Genomic DNA, 11,437 nt, shown 5'->3' with positions numbered 1-11,437 from the left:
TTTAAGAACAGTGATAATGATAACCTCAGGGGCTGCTATAGAAGGAATGAAATAACACATATAAGTAAATATTCTAACATTCTAAACAGCCACTTAATATTAATCGATGTTGATGCTATTATGGGTAATATTATTTTTATTAATGTTATCCCTTCACACAGAGGTTGCAGCACTGGTGATCACAAACATGTGACACCAGTTTTTCTTGTATAGAACTGGTTCATTGTACTAGTGATACCCAAAGCAAATGTCTTTCATGAAAAGTCAAACACTGAAAGTTTAGATATTCATAAAGTACTTCACTCCAAGAGAACTTCATCTGTACCATGGTTTGAATGTGTCCTCCAAAGTTTATATGTTGAAAAATTAATTCCCAGTGGAAGAGTATTGAGATGCCTTTAAGAGCTGATTACGGCTTCAGGGCTTTTTCTTACAAACAGACCCATGTCTTTATCATGGGAGTAGATCAGATATCACAGGAGTGAGTTCCCAACAAAAGAGTAAGTTTGTGCTCCTCCCTCACTCTCTCTCTCACACTTTCCTGCCCTTCTGCCTTTTTCCATGAGTGACTACAGCAAGAAAGCTTTCACAAGGTGTGGTCCCTCAATCTTAGACTTCCCCTCCTCCAGAAACACGAGCCAAATAAATTTCTGTTTGTTACAATTACTCAGTCTCACATAATCCGTTACAGCAGCACAAACTGGGATAAGACTATCTCGATACAAAGTATCTTTAAAATTCACTTTAAATCATAATGATAGCTTAAATAAATTTTAAGACATTAATTAAATAGCACACCCTCAGTTCACTGTTAAATGTCATTCCACATTCCACATGCAACAGATGAAGTTGAAATACTGAATTATTATAAGGAAGGTGGGCCAACTTCCTTAAGAAAAATCAGCACCATTGCGGATGACAATTTGACAAAGAGTATGAAGAAACGTAAGTTTTAGCATGGTTTAGATTTAGCAGTTACATTTTCAAGTCCATCCTTCCTAAAAACCTTTAGAAGTCTAAGTATACACTGCGGATTACTCTAGAATTTTAGGAAATAGTTCAAAATAGAGGAATGGTTAGGTGGTTAGGTCAATTAAGACAAAGCTATTCTATTTAATACAATAAATGAAAAAAATAATGAAAACCAAGTAGCTACTTAAAATTGCAGGAGTTAAAACTATATAAAAGCAATTATAATTCTTAAAGTGTCAAAAAATATGCCTGCGATTGATGACAATAAGGGAATACCAAAGCCGTTACATTAGGGAGTTAATTCTTTTTATTCTCTTCTTTATTGTCTTGATTATTTATATTTTTGTAATGTGCTGTTGTTACCTCACAATTAAAGAAAGCAATATAAACGCGTCTGTACTGATAGGCTGACTATTGTGGAAGAAAATGCTTTATTTGTACCTACTTTATGTATTTCGTCTAAAAGAAAGTCTTTGTAAGTGTGCACACACGTGTGTGTAAGTGGGTGCATGTTGATCAGTTTTAAACACTGTACCACAGATTTGCAGGGCAATAGCAAGAGAGAACTGTGTTATTTTCTCACGTAGATAAAAGTTGGAAACAGGTCGTACAGTAAAGGTGGAAGTGATTTGATGATACCTCTCAGAGACTCACTAAAAAGAAAAAAATTAAAGAAAACATAGATTTTTCTCTGGTAACTGCAGAAGTGTCATGCTTACTAGTAGAACACAGTACAATTTTAGTTTTAAAGTATTTCTGGCTTGATGAAAATATTTGAGCAACAACAAAAACAGTACCTTAGGAAAAAATGCGTATGAAATATGAAGAAAAAAATTAACTTGTCTATTATTGCATCATTATATAGTTTCATACTATTTCTAATTTTTCAGAAGTATATATTACCTTCTGAAAGGAGGAAAATACAATGTTTAACTTTATTTTGATACTCATGTTTCAACATTTTGATTCCTTTTTAGTCTTTTTTGTATGCCATAATTTTGAAGATGAAAAATATATAAAGTGCTAGTCTAAGACTCTGTTCACACATGTGTTGTTCAAGGTCCTTCCTGCAAAGAAAGTTCTGACATCATTTGAATGAAGATGATAAAGGCTTAAAGACAAAGCAGAGACCTTAGTAAAATCTTAGTAAAATTATTTTGATGATTTTTCCTATTGCTTTCTAAATTGTAATTCAGATATTTACACTAATTGAACTTAACATCTGTTACTATCTTAAGATGATTTAGAGACCCATGTTTAAAATTCAGCTGCTTTGGGCCCTTATCTATTTTTATTATAACCCTTTCCTCATCTCCACTTTGGGGGCTTATGAAGGATAATTGTAAATGAAACCTTTAAAGATTAATGATGTTTTTATCAAGAATAAAATAAATTTGTTTTTTTCTGATCTTTTTATCTCTCATTTATTTTTAACTCTATGAATTTAACAACCCTTAAAAAGTTATGGCGCTGAATTTATTTGTGGACATTATTCCACAAAGATTAATACAAGCCAATTGTGTTAACAGATTCACACTGAACATACATTTATGCAATGAAAAATGTTCTAAGTCAATCAGTCATGGCCTACTGAAATTTTATTTTCAAGTAATCCATCACTAGGAAAAGTAACCACTTACATTTTAGAGTTTTGAATGACATATAATTTTGCCTGCTAAAGAAAAACAGAAGTATAAAAATACTGCTTTATGAAAATATAGTGGTTTCACTATAAAATTAGAAAAACGTAGATGTACCAAAATGAAGTATAAAATCTTAATCACGTGAATATTTATTATATTTTAAAAATCATTTGAAAAGGAACTATTTTGCTTCTGGGCTAAGAATAAACTAATTTGAATTTTTCTAAGTATAGCAGGGATTCAACACCCAAAATATTGTCTACAGTGAGTTTTTCTGAAAGACAACTTAAACTCTTACTCACAGAACACTTATATTTTATATCTAAAGTTTCACTACAGTTCAACAGATATATAACCTTCAAATGTAAAATGGCATGGCAGGGGTTTCCTCACAAAATAAGAAAAGAAACGAATAAGCCTAAAGCCCAAAGATAATTGATAATATTATTAAGATCTAGGAGATCCTTCCAGATGCGATGAGAGAAGAACAGAAACAATATGCCTCGGTTATTTGTATTTCAATATGAGAATCACATGTGGATTCTGAAATTTTGGCATGATTCCCATGATAATAATAGCGCTGTACTTCACAAAACTCCTAAAACAAATGAAAATGAATATTGGTTTGGAGATTAAGAGAAACGAAAGTCAAGAAGACATTTTTTTTCTCCAGCCCAGTCTTTGAAAAGAGGACTCTCCGGAGATAAGACAAGATCTGGAAAATAATAGGAAATTAAATTATATTCCTGCTATGGTCAAGAAAAAAGGAAAGGCAACACAAGGAACAGTTATGGTTGGGTAGAAGGGGCGGCCCCTTTGGAGTTCTTAGCTCATTGTGACAGCTTAGGGTGGGTTGGGTGGGGAAGAGGTGGGCGTTCACTCTCCCAAAGTGCCTCACAACATACACATTTTTGTAGTGTACAATTAACACTGCCTGTTCTGAGAGGGACGCTCTATTCAGACTGGTTCAGTATTCAGTGATGCCCTTTCCTTTGTGGCATGATTTGATTGAGAGTAAGGGAGAAAGAGAGAGAAAGAAAAACAGATGGAGAGAGAGAGACAAAGAGAGTTTCTGCCCTCGGGTAGCTTTGCAGCTTATGTCCCAGACGGAATAGCTTCTTTTCACTGGCCTTTTGGGTGGAAACAGGAAAGATAACTGCAAAGTGGAACATGATGGAAGGTCTTTTTCAGGAGGAACTATTTTGAATCAAAAAAGAGAAGGTATCTCAAAGCCCTCTGCTGGTGAAGACCCCAATAAATCTTTAAAGGGGCTTTTCCTGTTCTGCATATAACTTTTTGGGGCAATTGCAAAGGGCAGGCACAGTAGGCGCACAGACCAAGGTGATTAGCTCTGGTTGTCATGGGAACAAGAAACTCCATGAGTAGGAGATAATGCCAAACGGATTAGATTCCTAGGTCTGTCATGACAGAGTAACACACCTCGGTGGGGTAGTCCAAGAGGAGGTCCTTCTCTTACAGTAATGGAGGCTGGAAGCTCAGTATCATATTGTCCACAAGACCATGCTTCCCCTGAGAGTCTGGGTAGGATAATTTAGGGACTCTTCCTAGCTGCTGCTGGGATCCGTAAATGCTTGGTGCCCCTTGCCTTGCAGCTGCATCGCTCCACGGTCTGTTGTTATCCCTGTGTGTCCCGGTCTCTTATGTGGCCACGAGCCTTCAGATAAACAACACCAATCACCTTGGATCAAGGCCCCATCTCACTACAGTGTGATCTCAGCTGAACTGACCCTAGTTGCAGGAACGTATTTACAGATAAGGTAACATCTGAGGTACTGGGGAGGGCAGGACTTCAACATGTCACTTCGGAAGACACAACTCTAACCCTAGCTAAGCAAGTATTTTGACAAAATCAACAGTCTCTCTGTTTAGTTCATAATTTGCATTGGCTAGAAGAAATAGATTTAAAAAGTAATACATTTCTTCAACTAAGATTGACAAGAAGAAATAATGTAAGATGTTCGTATTTCCCAAAGTAGGCAAGGTTTAATCAGACCACGTTCATGTTTAAGAGCACTTGCACAACAAGGAAGATCAGTGTTTGCAAACTTATTAATTTAATTTTTATTTCATTAAATAAAATTTATTTTTCATACGTTAATGAGGGGTTCAGTTTTCTTCATCATGCCACATTTTATCAAGAGCCTCTTGTCTCTATGTTTTCAAAGGTTTTCTTTACCCTAATCCCACACTGTCTAGAGGCAAGGAGAGTTTCATATTGTCAAGGCTCTACAGATCCTAAATAGAGAATTAGGGTAACTGAAATTACTTTCCACTTCTGACTTTACTTCTAAGACATCGATGTCCTTTTTGTTCATTGTATCAGTTAAATCCATTTGCATATACAGACATTGCCTGTTGAAGTTTCATTTCAGGTCAACCGATATGTGTAATGCAATAATCAGGCCTTGTGTGATGGTTCAGAACATGTACTTTGACACTAGAATCCATGGCTTCAAATCCTTATGTGGTTTGCTAATAGTGGTGCTTGAGATTTAACTTTTTATGTCCTATTTTCTCATCATTAACAATGGGTAACCATAGTACCTACCTGGTAGGAGTATTTTGAGAATTAAATGGGTTAATATTCTTAAAATTTTAAGAAGAATGTCTAGAATAATGAAAGTCTTGTATAATTATAAACTACTACTACTACTATTATGAATGTATAAACTAATGTTGAAATACAACATCTCTCATACATTTAGGTAACTTTTTTTGTCTATCTTGTTCTGGATAGATGAATGGTAACCTAGGAATGAATCTTGTTTCAGACACTTATTAGCTGTGTGAACTTGGACAAGCTATGGAAATTCTACAGTGCTCAATTTCATGGCCTCTCAATGAGGAGTACTCTATGTCCTATTCTCTCTATTAGTTTAGCTAATCTGGGTCAAGTGCTAAGAGTTGTATTTGGCAAATGTGAATCTTTCAGTAAATGTTATCTCTCTCCGTTTTCCTTTATTCAAATTCGACAATGAGCAGTGGAGAAAAGGAACTGGAGAGAAGGCTGGAGGCTTGGAGACCAGTTAAGTCGTTGTAGTAACAATAGAACACGGGAAAAGGACCAGAATAAAGAGCCAGTGGAAGGAGGAATGGAAAGGATAGAAGGTAGGAGGCACAGGTAACACATTCTTAGAAAATGATTACATGTGCAGTTGATGAGAAATAGAGTAATAAACAACTTGAAGCCTCTTACAGAAGTTTCTTAGGAAGATACCTACTTTGTTATGCATAGTTTATTTCACAAGTAACATATGGTGCTTTTATTAGTACCCCAAATAGTTCATTTCTCTAATCTTCTAAATTTTTAAATTAGAATTATTTTGATTTTTTAAATTTATATTATTTTAATTTTAAATTAATTTCTATTATTTTAATTTTTTCTTTCATTAAAAAATGATTACTGCCTCCAATTTTATTTCTTGCTTGTTATTATTCTTCCTGAAACTTGAGAAAAATATTCTAATGTATCTATTTCAAAGAAGCATTTTATTTTTTAATTTTTTTTTTATTAACTATGTACACTTATGGGCTACAATGTGCTGACTTGTACAATTAATTTTTTCTTAATAACCATGTACACTTACAGGCTACAATGTGCTGATTTGATATACAATGTGGAATGCTTACATCAAACTGATTAACACAACCATCATCTCACTACTTATTTGTGGTAAGACCTCACCTATTGGGCACCATGTAACGGTACATTTAAAAATTATTTGGAGTATAAATGTCTTATCATGAGGAAGTATTTTCATTTTGAAAATATAAATATAAAACCCATTTGTGAAGCATTTTTCTGTGTGATAATTTATCATATAGATTTTATGTGCTTAGGAGTTTGACTATGCTGTACTATTGGAGAACACTCTGGAAATAATTTTAATATTGCTGAGTACATAAAAACTAGTAACCAGTATTATTGTAGAGTTTAGAGAACATTCACTCCAATGTTAATTACTCATGAAAGAAGATACAAAGAAAGGTCTCAAAAAATTAATGCATAAATATAGCAACAATTATTACTATATTGTTTAATATAACTAAAATAGGTTAATAAAATACATTTATTATGTAGCCTTATCATACTTCTAATCTTATTTAAAATCAAAATAACATTTACTTAGAAAACAAAAATTAAAACAAATTTCTAACTCTATAAGTCAAATTATATTGGCAGAATATAACAATTTGTATTCAATGAATGATCTATATTTTAACATACCAAAATTAAAAAATCAGTTCATAATTATACTCATTTCTGAAATAAGTAATATCACATATAATTATCACTACTTCATTAATTATCAAGAATTATTAAAGGTTTGGGCTAATTCAAGACCTTACGTCTCACTTTTAATAGGAGAAGTATCCGTGGAATGTACAATTCAAAGTACAAAAGAATAAGAAAATGTTAACAAAAACTTTACAAAAATAATTCTAATGTCAAAACCAAAAAACCCCCAGTTGACACAAACACAAGAATCAGTGATGATATTCAAGGCAACCCATTAGTAAGACTTGAGTTCCAATTGTTTTATGAGATAAAATGATAAATGATAATGATTATGGATAATAGTAGTGAAACCAGTCTTTTATTAAATGCTTTCAAAATTTATATGATGAACCAAGAGTTTAAAATTCACTGAAATCTCAATATCAAGCTATTAGTTCCCAAACTCATAAAAAGAAAGTTGATTAGCATGACAGTTCTGAACAGAACCCAGTAGATGGCAGTAGGTTGTTACAAAGTCATCACAAAGATTGAGAAATAAATTATACATTGCCAATATTACACATGTAGATGGAGCATGTAATGGATAAAATATGAATTTTCTTCAAATATAATACAGATACCACATCCCTAAATGCATTTTATTTTATCCTGGTTTTGTGGTAGAAACCCATGTGTCCCCAAAACTATAAACGCATAATACTTTTTATATATATATAGCATAGCAACAATTACTCTTAACTCACTCTCAGTAAAATTCAATCATAACTAAAAATTCAGAGATTGTTAAATATGAGTAAAATAAATATTAACTTTATCTAATTCATTGCTAAGAAAATAAAAAGTTTAAAGAGGAATTTTTTTAATAGAAACTGTACAAGATCAAGTATCATAATATAGGAGTTTAGGTGTGGTTTATCTACTTCAGCTGTGTAATTATGAGCCAGCTATTAAACCTCTGTACATTCATTTCCTTATCTCCACAATTATAACCACAAAACTTTCCCAACTTGGCTCAATTTCTTTATACCTAAAATAAATGATACATGAAAGTAAACAATAAAACACGGTGCAAATACAACAGATGCTCCTTGCCATCAACATGGAAGCCAAATAAATAAAGTCTTAAAAGGAGAATTTGTCAAAATGCATAAAATGCTTTAGTGGAATAAAAATGAAGATTGAGAAGAAAAGTGACTAGATTGATTGCCTTTAAAGTGTCTCTTGAGTAATATGGTAATTATATTTTGTCCTGAATAAAGAAATTTGCCTTCCCATTGCATCTGTGGTATGATGCAGATGTTATATACACAGGCACCCACATCAGACCTCATCTGGGTTTATAGCTCCCTCTCCAGTTGTGTAATGTTGGGTAAATCACTAAAGCCTCTGTGACTTAGTTTGTGCATCTCTATGATGAGATAGTACCTCAACTTGAACAAATTTACATTTACTTACTATGAGTTTCATATGAGAGGATGTTTATGAGAGGTACACAGACGTAATTCAGTAGTCTTTCCATTAACTGATATTTCAATTTTATTTTTTATTAATTCTATTGCCTATTTTGTCTTATAACGATGAATACATACATGGGCATGTATGTATGTACCCACATAGAGGGAACATCAAACTAGATAATTCTCAGATACCACATGCAAGAATTGCTTTCAAATGAGATAAGCAAATTTCTCCTGTGGTAGCAAACACAGAAAGGATCATGCGTTAAACCTAGCACGTCCCTTGGCATTGTCTCTATTCATCAGACAGAAATGGGTTGTGCTCTTATCCTTCCATCATTGGTAAGTCAAAAATCATTACAAAGAGTTCACAGTTCTATTATTTTCCTAATATCCTTTATTTCCCCCAATGTTAATGCTGTTATGTTTTTCTCAAATGTGTATAGATTTGTTTGGTACATCTTGCCTGCTTCCATTTAATTCACAATTTACAAATGGATTTTCAAGTTGTGAAAAGCCATTTTTGAGGCCACAAAAGAGAGGAAATTTATCTGGTCTCTGAAGGTTAATAATCTACGACTTAAAACCCTTCAGCAGCCCAATTAAACCCTGAGTGCATGGTAACAGAGACTTTCAGTCTAAGTCAATATTCAAAAGCTATCTAGGGAGCCCCAAATTGGGCCATATAGTGTGTCCACGCACACATATACACATACATGTACATATACATACAGATCCATAAATATTTCCTATTTTTAATTAATACATAATATGGCCAGTAATGTATATACATACATGTTCTTATTTTAAATTAGAGTAGAAACATATAATTTCCTACCAATTAAGATTATTTTGCTTTTGGGCTCGGTGCCAGTAGCACAGTGATTAAGGCATTGGCCGCATACACTGAGGCTGGTGGGTTCAAACCCAGCCCAGGCCGGCTAAGCAACAATGACAACTGCAACAACAACAACAAATAGCCCAACATTGTGGCAGGTGCCTGTAGTCTCAGCTACTTGGGAGGCTGAGGCAAGGGAATCTCTTAAGTCCAAGAGTTTGAGGTTGCTGTGAGCTATAACACTACAGCACTCTACAGAGGACGGCATAGTGAGACTCTATCTCAAAAAAAAAAAAAGAGATTATTTTGCTTTTGGCAGTGCACTACTCGGGAGGCAGAGGCAAGAGAATCACCTAAGCCCAGGGGTTGGAGGTTGCTGTGAGCTGTGATGCCACAGCACTCTACCGAGGGTAACAAACTGAGACTATCTCTAAAAAAAAAAGAACTAAATATACTTGACTCTGGGTTATCTAACAGAAACATGCAGCTTGGCGTTTGGACAGAGAGGAGGTAAGAGGGTGGCGTGCAACCCTGCGACCATCGTGCGTGAGCGAATCTCTGTCCCTGTGGGGCAGGCGGGTGTCCAGATCAGCAATGCCCACTGGGAATTGTACTGCTTTAAACATGGACTTCAGCCCGATGGTCACATGCCAAGTGACAAAACTATCGGTGGCAGCGATGACTCCAACACGTTCTTCAGTGACACTGGGGCTGGCAAGCACGTGCCCAAAGCAGTATCTATGGACCTGGAGTCCACTGTGGGGGACCAAATGCGCACGGGGACCTGCAGGCAGCTTTTCCACCCGGAGCAGCTGATCACTGGGAAGGAAGATGCAGCCAATAATTATGCCAGACGCCATTACACCATCTGTGAGGAGATCACGAACCTGGTCTGGTCCTGGACCTAGACCAGAGCCTCAAACTGGCAGACTGTGAGCGGGCCTGCAGGGCTTCCTCATCTACCACCTCTCTGGGTTCGCATCTCTGCTCATGATGCGGCTGTCGGTGGACTACAGCAAAAAGTCCAAGCGGGAATTTGCCATCTACCCAGTCCCCCAGGTTTCCACAGCTGTGGTGGAGCTCTATAACTCCCTCCTGACCACTCACCTGATCCTGGAGCATTCTGACTGTGCCTCATGGTGGACAACGAAGCCATCTATGACATGTGTCAGCACAACCTGGACATCGAGCATCCCATGTACACCAACCTCAACCGTCTGACTAGACAGATCTTGTCCTCCATCTCAGACTCCCTGCAGTTCCACTGGGCCCTGAATGAGGACTTGGCAGAATTCCAGACCCACCTGGTGCCGTACCCCCGCATGCACTTCCCCTGGCCACCTACACTCGGGTCATCTCAGTCGAGAAGGTCTATCATGAGCAGCTGTCAGTGGCCAAGATCACCAATGCCTGCTTGGAGCCAGCCAATCAGATGTTCAAGTACAACCCTCGCAGTGGCAAGTACATGGCCTGCTGCATGTTGTTTAGGGGGCACATGGTTCCAAAAGATGTCAATGTGGTCACTGCCCCCATCAAAACCAAGTGCACCATCCAGTTTGTGGACTGGTATCCAACTGGATTTTAGGTGGGCGTTAACTTCTAGTCCCCCATTGTGGTCCCTGAGGCCTGGGCATGCCTGGACCACGTTGTGCTCCATCTTGGGGCACTGGTATGTGGAAGAAGGAATGGAGGAGGGGGAGCCCTTGGAGGCTCACCGGGACCTGGAAGGTCTGGAGAAGGATTATGAGAGGTGGGCGTGGAATCCTGGGAAGCCCAGACTAAGGAAGAGGAGGAATACTGAGGGCAGGGCCTGGCAGGGGTGGGCGTGGATTCCTGGGAAGCCCAGACTAAGGAAGAGGAGGAATACTGAGGGCAGGGCCTGGCAGGGGTACCCCTCTTCCACTCTATCCTGCCACCACTCAGCACACTGCTCTCAAGTTGTGGACCATTAAAGTTTCTATCAAAAAGCAAAAATAAAAAAAAATGAATTATCGTAGGATAATTGTGTAAGCACTTCTATACACTTGCCTTTTCCAGCTCTCTGTGACAGAATCTTCTCTCTGCTAATCAAACAAGGTCCACTGAGTTCACTAACCCATAATGTAACATTATCTCAAGAGATATTTTAAATTAGAGATTTCTGAGGATGACACAATAATATTAAACCCTTCTCCTGAATAAAACTGTGTCTCCATTCCTAGAACTTTTACAGATACGAATTTATACAGTAACTAAAACTGTTCCACATGGGGCTGTGAACTAGCTT

The 11,437-nt window shown here is 36.6% G+C and overlaps 1 pseudogene; it reads left to right on the top strand.

The window, feature by feature from the left end:
* Positions 1–9,719: 9,719 nt before the first annotated feature.
* On the top strand, positions 9,720–10,972 carry LOC100967045 (annotated as a pseudogene).
* The last annotated feature ends 465 nt before the right edge of the window (positions 10,973–11,437 follow it).

The sequence above is a fragment of the Otolemur garnettii genome, unplaced genomic scaffold (assembly GCF_000181295.1).
Source record: "Otolemur garnettii isolate 467f Iridium unplaced genomic scaffold, OtoGar3 scaffold00009, whole genome shotgun sequence".
Lineage (NCBI taxonomy): Eukaryota > Metazoa > Chordata > Mammalia > Primates > Galagidae > Otolemur > Otolemur garnettii.
Note: the sequence above shows the minus strand (reverse complement) of the source record. Positions and strands in the feature narration are given on the sequence as shown.